Source organism: Cynocephalus volans, chromosome 8 (assembly GCF_027409185.1).
Source record: "Cynocephalus volans isolate mCynVol1 chromosome 8, mCynVol1.pri, whole genome shotgun sequence".
NCBI classification, from domain to species: domain Eukaryota; kingdom Metazoa; phylum Chordata; class Mammalia; order Dermoptera; family Cynocephalidae; genus Cynocephalus; species Cynocephalus volans.
The window spans coordinates 2,810,445-2,823,240 of record NC_084467.1 but is presented as its reverse complement, the minus strand read 5'-3'; the positions used below and the strand labels follow the sequence as shown (position 1 = coordinate 2,823,240).

General features: G+C 50.9%; 1 pseudogene; it reads left to right on the top strand.

Moving 5' to 3' along the window:
- The first annotated feature begins 10,645 nt into the window (after positions 1-10,645).
- Positions 10,646-10,747, top strand: LOC134385390 (small nucleolar RNA SNORA42/SNORA80 family; annotated as a pseudogene).
- The last annotated feature ends 2,049 nt before the right edge of the window (positions 10,748-12,796 follow it).

The following is a 12,796-nucleotide window of genomic DNA, read 5'->3' as shown; positions in this document are numbered from 1 at the left end:
TGCCTGGGGTCACCACAAGAGAAGGGACCATGCTTCATGCAACGTGGTGTCTGCAAGGCCCCAGCCTGGTATCATGACCATGGCAGGTGCCACGTGAGTGAAAAAATGGACAGGGAAATGGAGGACTTCCTGGTCCACAGCTCTCCCCTTTGGGTGGAAAACTCTAGGTCCTCAAATCCCAGCCTTCAAGGAGGCTGTGGGAATTCTTTATTTTCCTTCTGAGCCAAGCTGGAAGAGGGAACCACACACCTCCAGGCTCTGTTACTATTCTGGCTGCCCCCAAGGTCTCCCCAGAAGCCCACAGCCTGCTGGAAGTCATGACCTAGTGACCCTCTGCCTCTCCAAACCTGGAGAGCTAACTGAGATTTCACTGAAACCAATCAGAAATCATCAATGTGCCTTTCACATTTTTGTTAAATAATCAAGAGAATTGGACTAAATGGATACCTTAAAGTACAAGAGACATTTAATTGGTCTGGAATAATTAAGATAGTTGTAGGTGACAGAACAATAAATAGCAGATTAAAGATTTCCTGTTCTGAACTGCTGTAGAAAAAGCAGCAGCTTTTGGGGGGCTGGGGCACTGTGCAGGGTTGTCTCTCACCTGCACTCGCAGTTCAAGGAGCTGATACCCAATCCAGTGCCAGTGAAAGAACAATTACTAGCAATGGAAGCAAAGGAGCCGTGTCCTTGTGTGGCATTCCTAGTTACCCATCTGTAACCTGCTATTTTCCAAGAAGAATTGGGGGCTCTTTTTATTTCTTGCATTTTTATATTAATTTATTTTAAACAAAACTCAAAGTGAACAAGATAAACATATCCCCTTCCTTTAATTGAGGAAACTGAGGCTCAGAGAAGCTGTGACTTGTGTAAGATATGTAACAGCCACAGCTGACCCCAAGCCCCCCAGGCCCATGAGGACCATGAGCTCGGGTCTGTCTTCTGGTCTTCCGGGGTTGCTGAGACTGGCCACTTCATCTCCTCGGCTGCCTTTTGAAAGGCGGGGCATGGGGAGGTATATCAGTCAGGGTGACACTCACAAGCTGCTGTAACAGACTGTGCCAAAATCTCTGTGGCTTAGCACGGTGCCAGGTATGTCCTGATGGCCAAAGTACAACTGAGAATGGGGGTGATCCAGGTGGTTCTCACCAACAGCAGCTCACGTAGCCAGGCTCCCCGCTCTGTGACTCTGCCATCTCAGAATCCTTCCCCCATCCCCACATCGACCTCCTGTAGGCCAGACTTGGTCACGTGGCCCCAAAAGTACAGCAAGGGAGGCTGGCAATGCAGTCCTCCCATAGAAATGGCCCAGTCTCTGCCCTCCAGTCACCAGGGTGCTTCTTCTTTGTCTGCAGAGAGAACGCTCTAATGCCCATGTGGTCACTGCACGCAGCTCAAAAGCCCAGGCACTGCGGGAGGTTCAGAGCCTTCTCCAGCAGGTCTGCATGGTGGCCTCAGAATGGAAAGGACACGTTACTAACTCATGCTCACACTCACACATGCACAGACACTCACACGTGCATGCACTCACTCATGCTCACGCACACTCACACACATGCACACTCACATGCACATGTGCATACACACACTCACACACACATTCACACATGCACACACACACTGTTCATGGGGTAGCATGGATAGGCATTCGGGGAAGCAGAAATCTGGGATGAGCAGCGCCACCCAGAGGCCAAGAGATGTTTTTAAACATAAGTCAGATCACCCCCTTCACTGCTCAATGTGCTCCAAAGCCCCTCAACACACCTCACACGTAACCCAGCTCCTACCCGGACACAACAGGCCCCGAATGCGTCTTGACCATGCTCCACCTTGCTCACTCCCAAACAGCTGCCCTCACCCCCTTTCCATCTTGCTGCATGTCTGTACTCACTGTTCCTCTGCAGGAGCACCCTGTCCAGACCCTCCTACAGCTGGTTCCTTCCCATAATTCAGGGCCCCACTCACATGTCCAGTGTCTGACACAGCCTCGTGTCACAGCCTGAAACTGTGCTGTCTGTGATCATCACTGTCCCCTCCACTGAGCGAGGGCAGGAGCCATGTTCACGTGCTTCCCAACCGTGGCCCGAGACCACACCTGACTCCCAGCAGATCCTCAGCAGCTGATTGTTGAATGAATAAATGAAAGACGTGAGGGAGCTTTGCTAGACTGGCTCTTCCCGATCTGCTGAACATCTCAGCCTCTTCCAAAAGCACATTCTGCGGTCAGCCAGGTTGGGGTAATGCTGCACGCTCTCAACAGCAGAGCTCTGGAAAGTCCTGTAAGAAAGAAAAGGGCTCAACTTTGTATTACCTGGTGTTTCCCAAATTCATTCGAGCACTCCACACTTTTAACATTTTTGACTGGTTAACCCATATGGTCCTTTGGGGGGCACCAGACTAGAAGGCCCGTTAGCTTCTTTCACCTTTAATGTTCTCCCACATGTCAGGCACAGGGACAGAACCACTGCGCACCAAAGATCCTCTGCGGCCTCCGTGGAGCTCGCAGGCTGGAGGGCACACTGTGAACCAGGGAGCTCGTTATCTCCTGGCAGGGTGCAGCGTGCAGGGCCCTTATTTTCAATTTTATGGAGGCTGTTCTCACCACTCCACCATTCCCTGCCAGTGGGGCAGGCGCCCCAGCCTCACGTGGAGTCTGCACCTGCAGCTGCGGCCCACGCTCACTACACAGATGCAGGCAAGGAAAGGCAGACCAGTGACCTGTGTTTCTTCCTCCAGAGTCACCTTCTCAAGGTTCTTGGCCGCACCCCAGTCGGAAGCCACCCGGCAAGGACCTTAAAGACCTGCCCCGTCAGCAGGTGGCAGCCCTTCAGGTCTCAGCTAAGTTCACAACAGGTCGCAGCTCTCAGGAACATGTCAGGCAACAGCACCCTAGAGCCTGCTTGGAGGGTGGGGCGAAGGGCCTAAAGGGGGCTGCCCAGCCCCCACCCCACCCCCAGCTAGCCTGTAATTACAGCAGTTGTAGGAATTGCCGATCCAGTCCCTACCGCCAGACGGTGCCGACGCCCGGGGCTCAGATGGTGTCCTCGGCCACACAGGAAGAAGCAGCCACGATGCGTCTGGCTTCCCTCTTGCCAAACAGAGAATCTGGAGCGACAGCCACGCTCTACCCAGCCCGGAAGCTTCTCGGCCCAGAGGGAGCTGGGGGAGGCTCCTGCCAGGGCTGCTCCAGGCTCACCTCCTACGACCCTTATCCCTCTTGCAGGAGGGCAGGCCTCGTCCCAGGCCCTTCTGAAAGTGCCAGTTTGATTCTTCACCATCATTATCTTGACCAAGGATATCTGATGCTTTCCCCACTGACTAAAATGAGGCCAGTCCCAGCAACGCCTTCTTAAAAGAGGCCACCTATGCTCAGCACACAGTAGACACTTCACCCATGTGAAGTGTCAGGTCAGACTGCATGCCTGTCCTGTTTGTCACCAATGCCCCAAAGCCTGTCCCCAAGATGATCCCCATAAACGTCTGCTACAGGAGAGCCAAGCATCCGTTTCTCCTGGTACGTCAAGCAGGTGAGGCCCAGCGTGGCAGCCTTCGCTTTTTCTCTGCTGCTGCGACTTTCCTCCGGCCCGGCAGTCAGTTTTCATTTGCAGTGCGACTTGGCTTCTTCCCCCATCGTCGCACAAGAACTGATATCTCCTCCAGTATATGAGCCATTTGTTATGAAGGAGTCACAGAAACCACAGGGCATTCTCTGAGGGACCTTGCAACTCACCAGCTGCCTTGGCCCCACCGCCGTTTCCACGTGAGCCGCCCAACGCTGGGGAAGGGAGAGCAGTCGGTGTCACCGGGTCATTTTACAGATGATGAAGTCGGGTCTTGGAAAGGTTAAGTGGTTTTTCCAAGGTCACTCAGCTAATTAGGGAGAGCAGAGCTGGGTCCTGAGGCAACCAGGTCCTTTCACCTGGTTCTTTTCCATCCGTCCCGGGCTTTTAAGAGCCACTTCTCTCTGGGAGATTGATTTGAAGTTCTCGGAGTCATTCTCAGTGTGAGAAGCTGGATTTGTCTTCCAAAACACTCCCAGAGAAGTCACCTGCTCTGGGGAAATAATTCACCCCATCAGACTCAAAAGGGTGTGTGGGGCCTGGACAGACGTCTCTCAAAGGCTGACAAGGATGCTCAAAATGCTGGTGCTTCTCCAAACTGGGGACCGAGCACAGCTGCTCTGCCCAGCTCTGGCAGCTCAGTCCTGCTTTTCCAGCTCAGTCCACATTCCTGAGATGCCACAAGGCTCAAAACAGCAGAGACGTTCATCTCCAATGAGCTGGGCACCTTCAAAGTGCTCCTCCCGGCTCCCAGCCCCGATTTACTTCCCCATCTTTGCCACCACTCAAGCAAGCTCAGCCGCTGCCTTGGAGCTCATCAGGGAGCATCAGCATGTTTTTATCTCAAAGATATTGTATTTGACTTCAGATATCTGTATTCTGTCCAGACAAATTAGCCTCCCAGGACTGTCAGCCTGAGACTCCAGGAGAAAGGCATTTCTGCTAAGTAGAGACGGCCACCTGCAAGGCTCAGGGGCCTGGCCACTTTCCCCATTAAAAGGTGAAGACAGCTTTTCTCCTGCCTCACCGAGGGCTCTCCTGCCATCGACTCCTTGTGAAGTGTCTATGGTAGCGAGGACTGCTTGAAAGTCTGCTTGGTCAAGGATCTCCTCCAGTGCACACTTCTCTGAAATGTACTGATTTATATTTCACAGATCAAGAAAACTCATCTAGATCATAAAAGCCAGAGTAAAGAACCATAAAGTTCAAAGTGTGATTTCTTAGCGAGGGCCTGTTTTGTGTGAGAGTTAGCCATGATCTGCCCTGAGATGTTTCAAAGAAGACCCTTCAGTGAGGGACCCCAGCTCATTGCAATGTGGCCAGAAGCTCAGCACAGCAGCCGGTACAATCCCAGTAGGAAAAGAACTTCATCCTTCACCTGCCTGAGCCACCTTGAGGCCCTCAAGCTTAGCTGTGGCATAAGGTATGAGCTCCCACCAGAGAGAGATGGGGCAGAGGCCCCAGAATGAAGTTTCTGACTGCAGCACCCAAGCACAGGACCAGAAACATGTTGAGCAACATGCTTTCCCTGCATGCCGAGCAGCAGCAGATCGTGTTCACGGCTGCAAGCTCCTGCTCCACACCTCCTGCATTGGGTAAAACAGTGGCCCCCTCCCCAAAATTCATGCCCACCCAGAACTTCAGAATGTGACCTTGTTTGAGAATAGAGTCTTTACAGATGTAATTAGTTAAGAGAGGTCATACTGGATTGAGGTGGGTCCTGACTCCACTATGACCAGTGTCCTTATAAGAAAAGAAGACAGAGACGTAGGGAGAAGGCCGCGTGACAACAGAGGCAGAGGCTGGGGTGAGGTGTCTACAAGCCAAGGATTGCTGGCAGCTGCCAGAAGCTGGGAGAGAGGCAGGAAACAGGTTCTTCCTCAGAGCCCACGGAGGAACCAGCCCTGCCGACACCTTGATTTCAGACCTCTGGCCTCCAGACTGTGAGAGCATGAGTCTCTGTTGTGAAACAGAAACTGGTTGTGCTTCTTTGCTATTGTGGTTCTTTGCTGTGGCAGCCCCAGGACACTCACACACCTGCCACTCTTCCAGGACAGCGCTCCAGCAGCTCTTCCTCTGGGGACCACAGCCCAGCCTCAAGTCCACACTCATCTGCCCATCTCAACCTGGAGACCTCGGCCGCAGCATTTTACAGCAGAAGGTACTGTGGAGGTTGTCTGGCCATCTGATGCTTTTTCATTCAAACAATATCCAAGAAATGTTTACTGCATGCGTGCTGTGCGTGCAGCTCTGTGCTCAGTGCTGCGGAGCGCCGCCTGTCTCTTCCAAGTCCTTGTGCTCCTCAAACCACCTTGGGAACCTGAGGCCCAGGAGGCAGGTGATGTCTGTGCAGGTCACCGTGCAGAGTTCACTGCTTTCTCCTGCAGGGCAGACACTTCCATCCATTTCATTCTCTGCTGCTCTCCAGGGAGGAGGGTGCTTAGCACGTCTTTGCTCCTGTGCTGAGTCTGGACCCTGCACAGGGTCCCTCTGCTCAGCACCTCATCCCACCTACCTTGCTGGATGGAGTGTCCTTCTGTTTTCCCTTGTCTGTCCTTCCAGAGGACAGAGAGCTGCCCAGGACAGGTAGTGAGGCTGGGCCAGGGGACACAGACACCATTCACACCAGCTCTGGACTGCCACCTCCTCTGGAATCAGAGCCAAGAAAACTCCCTTCCTGCAATTCACCCTGAGAGCAACAAAATTAAGATCAAGGGCAGATGCAGGAGAGAACAGGCCCTGCATGCAAGGACCAAATGCGTCCAGACGGATCCCCACAGAGAAAGGCACTTCTCTTCACCTCCTCATCCCCAGCAGCTAAAGCTCCAAAGGCCAGGTCCTTCCACTTAATTAACTGTCCCCTCTAAGGCCAGTGCCTAATGTGACAGTTTTGATCAGGAATTTCAACACCATCTGGACACCGAGGCACTGGAAGCTCCTGCCAGCTCTGGAAATAGCTCAGCCTGGCTCCATTCACAGGCAAGAACAGCTGCCCCAGACTCTCAGTCGGGATGCCGGGTGGGGCCCAGGGAGTGAGGCAGTGTGGCCCTCCAGCCAGCGCAGTTGCAGCACGTGCCAGCCTTCCCCGTGAGGAGGGGGTCAAGTGTTCAGACCACACCCAGGGCTGTCCAGCTCCCTCAACCACTTGCCTTGGAAGCAGAGTCTCCCCAACACCCCCAGAATAGGTCAGTGGCTTTCCAGCTGACCTTGCACCTTGCCCAGAAGTTTTGCTCTTCACAGGCCAAGGGTTTCCATCCCCTCCAGCCCCTCCAAGCCCCCTTCCTCAATTCTGGGGCCAGCCTCCTCTCCCTCTCCTGGCCTGATAAAGAGCCTTCAGCTTCTCCCTGTTTGTGGTTTACATAGCACCCCAGAGCAGAGCGTGGCTGCTCTGGGAAGAAACAACCCACTACAGACCCCCCACCTACCTAGACAAGACCTCCCAACCCTCCCTGCTAACCTCTAGGGTGGTAAAAGTCTAATGCGATCTACACACCCTCCTAAGCTGCCAGTGGATAGTGAAGGCAAAATATGAATCTGGATTTAGTGCATTAATCCAAGAAGTGAGCTGTGTGTGAACCTGAGATAGCACCCAAGCCAGTGGGGACAGTGTCTGGGCAGGAGGGCCTTTTGATGTCCTAAAAATCTCACCATCTACTCATCTCATGTACGACAGTCAGAAGGATTTAGGAGTCAGAGAGACCTGAGTTCAGATCCTGGTGTCTCCACTCAGCGGCTGTGGGCCTTGTTCACTTTCACAGCTCTCTCCGTGTGAGATGTGGATGCTGGTGTCTGCTCACTTGGGCAGGACATTAGGAACCGTCAAGTGCTGTCTCCTGTGCTTTGTGAACTAAAGGCACCACACAGAGGTAAGAGGGCTTCTTGTTCACTTCCCAAACCTGTCCCGAGAGCCCTGAGGTGTGATAGGTATGACCTAGACCCAGCACTGGAAACCCCTCCCTGCCATCACCACCTTCTAGATAAACACCCTCCAGATGGTTCTCACCCCTGGGAGTCAAAAGCCTGGCTTCCCAGTGCAATCCTGGAGGCAAGGAGCACCTGCAGATTTGGATCGCCCCAAAGCAAACCTGCCCAAAGAGCAGGCAGTACTGGGAGAGGATTCCCAGGACAGAGAGTCTGGGCTCAGGACTCTGGACGAGGCAGAGAGCATCAGTCTGCCTTATGTTCCCAAAGCCTATCAAGATCCCAGCTGCAGCCTCACTCATCCCTTAGGAATCCCCAGCAATCTTGAGCCCTTGGCAAGGCAAATTGTGGAACACATTGTCCCTGCCTCTTGCATTCTGCAGCAAAAACGCCTCTGAATAATTCCCAGCATTGTTAAGTCATGTCTCACATGCCTAAATCCATGTGGATCTCTAATAAAATTATGGGGATGTTGATGCTGTGAAGCTCTTATTAGCAGTAACAGTATTTAAAATAGTAGAATATTTTCATGGTGTGTGATGGAGTTGTTAAGTCCCTTTGTCACGTCAGCTTCCAGCTGGCATCTGTAGTTCCCTTCTGCCACTAGTGATGCTGAAAATTAGTGTAACATGTAACAGTCAGCTTCAGGTGCAGGGACAAACTATCCTAGTAGCTCAGGAGCCTACAACAGGCAGTTAGTACTTCCTTGTGTGCAGGCAAGGTGCAGATTGGCCGGGGCTCCACTCTTCTCTGCTGGGATCTGCTATGCCCCACATGTCTTTTTGTTTTCCCCCTAGAACCCAGGCTGAAAGAGTACCCAAACTCTGGGGCCTACTGTTCTCATGGAGAGTAGGAACAAGAGAGACAGAGCCAAACCCATGTGTAAGTTTAAAGTTTCTGCTGGGAGTGGGCTGTGTCATAGTATTCACATCCCTTGGCCAAAGCAAGTCCCCTGGTCACATTCAAAGTCAAATGTGGCAAGAAAGCTCACTCTGCCTACAGATGAGCATGGTGGGGGGGGTAGGTGTTACAGTTTGAACTGCACCCCCAAGAAAGATACGTTAAAGACATCACCACCAGTGCCCCCAAAATGTGGCCTTATTTGTAAATAGTCATTGCAGAGGTCCTTAGTTTAAGATGGGTTTATACTGGAGTAGTGTGGGCCCCTGGTCCAATACGACTTCTGCTCATATAAGAAGGAGAAATCTGGACACAGACACACACACAGGGAGGATGCCATAGGGAGATGAAGTGATCGGGGTGATGCTTCTGGAAGCCACGGAACACCAAGGAAGGCCCGTGGCCACCAGTAGCTGGGGAGAGGCCTGGAGTAGATTCTTCTTCATAGCCCTTGGAAGGAACCCCGCTTGCCAACACCTTGATCTTGGGCTCCCAGCCTCTAGAGCTGTGAGACAATACATTTCTGTTGTCTAGGCCATCCAGTTTGTGATACTTTGTTGTGGCAGCCCCAGGAAACTAATTAAAGCAGGAATGAGTAACTGGGAGAAAATATCGCACGGGACACAGTTGAGCAGCCAGGAGCATTTAAGACGGGGTAAGAGCCTCCCTTCTACGTCATCAGCACTGGGTCTGCAAAATGTCACGTGTGCCTCCGGGAGCTCACTTTCTCCACATTTTTGCTTTTTAGGAGTTTAAGTATGTATGGCATTGCCTAATAGCAATCTTCTGATCTTCTAACAGTGAGCTTTAGGGGCAGGAGCTATATTTTCCATGTAGTGATATGACCGGCAGGAGGTGACTCCAGCCTTTTAATACTGCAGATGTTTTGATGGCTGCCATAGAACCTAAGACAGTTCCATGGGGGGGTGCCTCTAAACACCATCTATGGGGGAGCGATACCAAGGGGTGCACTGGGAACATCCAAGAGGTGAAGGATCCTGGAGGAACAAGGGACTTTGAAGTCACGCCGACGTGCATCCTACCCAAGTTCTGAGAGTAAGATGGAGAAAGCATGCTCCACCTGCTCCTCCCGTGGAAAACAGCTGTAGCCTTGGACAGTGACCGGAGGAGCTCCGTGAGGACTCCGAAAAGCAAATAGCAGACAGAAGAAGGAGGAAGACCAGAATTCAAAGCTCCATGGAGCCAACAATGAGTTTACCGTTTTATTTTCCTCCAGTACCTCCAGTCTGGACTCACCACAGCTCCATAACCCAGAAGTGGACATTGATGGGAACAGAAAGAGCCCCAGGAGATGCCCTCCTGCTCTGGTCTGAAGCGGGAGTCTCCGACACTCAGACAGAGCAGGGGAAACCTCCCATTTTTTCCTCCTTTCCCCATTCTCTCATGCCCCGATCCCCAATCCTACTGTGGCAGCAGCATTAGCAGGAGCAGAGAGAGCCCACAGGAGCCTAAAATCCCAAGGGAGGAAAAGCCGTTGCGGTCCTAAGACAGCAGGGTTACCCTCTGTTGCTTTATTCTCTCTGCCTCCCACCATTTGGCCCAGGCAGGATTAGTTGTAGTAAGTTCACAGCAGGGCAGTTTTAAATAAAGCCATAGCTTTCTGGCCACACGACCATAAAGGGGAGCCCCAGAGAATCAGAAAGCATCAGGGAGATTGCAAAAGGGGAGAAGACTTGGAAGCTTCTGGGCTTATTCCCAAGCTGTGTGTGTGTGATCTGATCCTAAACAGCATGAAAAATACTTTGAGAACTGGACTAAGGGACAGACTATGTCCTGGGTCCCTGGCTGACCACTGAGTGGCAGACAGGCAGGGTGGACTCAAATAGCAATGCAAAGACTTTGAAAATAAAACTGGCATTGAAACGACAACCCTCAGAAGGCTGGTCATAACTTGTGGCCCAAATATAACTAGGTTGATGGTCTGCTAAGTTAACAAAGATATCAGCAATCTACATGTGATTTAATTAAGACCCAAAGACCCATAACATGAATTTTAAAATATTCAAAATTGTTCAGCATACAAAGAACCAGGAACATCTCAGCATCCATGAGAAAAAACAAGTAATACACGCTAATGCCAAGGTGACACAAATGTTGGAATTTTCTGACAGACTTTAAAGCCTCTGCTATAAAAATTCTCCAACAAGGAAGGGGTAACATTCTTGAAACTAATGAAAAATAAGAAGTTTCAGCAAAGAAATAGAAGATAAAAACTGGAAAAATACAATCACTGTAATAAAAAAGAACAGGCTCTTACTGCCCTGTGCCAGAGCAAACTATGTCCCCAAACTATTGCCTGGCCTTTGTGCCCATAGGCTGCTGGCACTGAAGTGGGTTGCACAGTGGGAAAAAAAAAAAGGAAGAATGGGCTCAATAGCAGAATGAAGATGACAGAAGAAAGAGTTAGCAAACATGAAGGTACCTCAGGAGGAATTGTCAAATTTGAGCAACGGAGAGAAAAAGATAGAAAATAATTAACAATGACTCAGGGGCTGGTAAGAAACAGCAAACCAAGTCCCAGCCCTTTCTCAGCTGCACATTCTTGGAAAAGTTACCAAACCTCTCTGAACCTCAGTTTCTTAACCTCTAAAGCAAGGGGTAACTTTGTTTCTTTTTGGCTAAGTGTCAACGCGAGTCATCTCATTAGATCTTCATCGTAGCCATCTAATGTAAGTATTGATAGTAGCACCTTCATTTTAGAAATAAGAAAACTGAGGCTGAAGGAGGTGAAAAACTTTACCCGACTAAGTGACAATGACGGGGTTTTAGCCCTGACAGGCCACCTGCAGAGCCCACATTTCTACTCTCAGTAGCCGTCCTGCTCCCTTCAGTGAGCAGCTGTGCTGATGGCCAAGAGATGATGGGCAGTGGGTGGCTATAAGAAGACAGGAGATTTACAGGAAATGTAGATGCCTGAGTTCTTGTCCCTGTTTTGACACAAACCAACAGCACGACCCAGAGCAAGTTACCTCCCCCATCTCAGCTAAGCTTCCTCATCTGTAAAATTGAAGAGTGCAATTATGTCATCGGCAAGGTCATTGCCAACCCTGGCAGTTAAGGATTCCAATCATTTCCTCCAGTGACTGCGTGTCACTTAGGTTCGTTTTCTGAGTGTAGCTTAGGTTCATTAAGCAGTCACAAAGGGCATGGCGCTGTCCTGGGTGCTGAAGGAGAGATTCCTGCCAGCCTTGGGAACTGGCAAGTATTCCGAGCAATGTCTTTCCCTGGGGCTTCCTCCAACCTTTCTGCATGAGTTCCACTGAAAGCTGACTCTGTTTATGAGCACATTTCATGCTGGAGGGAGTTGTTCAGGTTAATCCATCTTTTCTCCCAGACTCCTGCCTCTTGCAAGTGTGCTTAAGACTTCTCTGCCCAACCTTGAAACACTTCCTCTCGGGCAGTTTGCACTGGCAGCCATCTCTTTAGCTCCCTTTGTCCTGCTGCAGGTCTCCAAGTCCTCCTCTTCCACAGGCCATCTGTCCCTTGAAGATTTACCTGTGGACTACAGTTTTCCAAGTCTGCCAATCTGAGGGACCCTTGGGTTTATCTGTGGAAAAAGGAACTGACTCACGCTCTGGACCCTTTTTTTGAAAGCTTTTCTGTGCCCTAGATAAGTGGAAAAATATTAAGGAGACTCTAGATCCATCTCTAAATGCAAGCGGGCAGCACCTGATTTCCCAAACCACAAGCTTTCTGAGATACCTAAGCTTGGCGATTGGACTAAGTTGGAAAAGTAAAGAAGAATTGGGGTCCCGGAGGCAGGAAAGCACCCTCTTGAACAGGAGAGGAAAGCACCCTCTTGAACAGGAGAGCAGGAGATGGGTATTGTGAGTCATCTGGGGACCTGAGTGCCCGAAAGGTTTTCATCTCCCCACCTATTCCTTCCCTTGTGAAGTGGTGCCTGAAAGAAACTAAACTCCAATGTACTGAAGCTAAAAGGGAGCTTGTTGAAAGAATCCTGGGGATACTCTTAGAAAGTGTAAGTTGGAAGAGCAGAGATAGAGATGGCTCTCAGGAACTGTTTGATCCAGGGACCAGACTGATCGTCCCTCAAAATACTCACGCTTCTCTGTACCCATCTGTTTCATCCTGCTTTCCTGCTGCAGACTGCCCTTTCTTGCTTCCCAGTTCTCCTGGAAGAAACGGTGAGCTCCAGCAGCTCTGGTGTTTGATGCAGTACTGCTTCAACCACCTGAAGAGAGACTTTCAAATTCCCCGTCTTTTCCAAATCCAAAGCTCCCAGGCAAGCTATTTAATGGCCTCACTTGGGTCAGGCACCCACCCCTGGGCCAATCAACTGTGGCCAAGTGTAGGGGTCATTCCTGGAGTCTTCTGTGTGCCACAGGGTTGGGATGGGGGAAGAGGAACAGGGACTCGGGACTTGGGTGCACGAG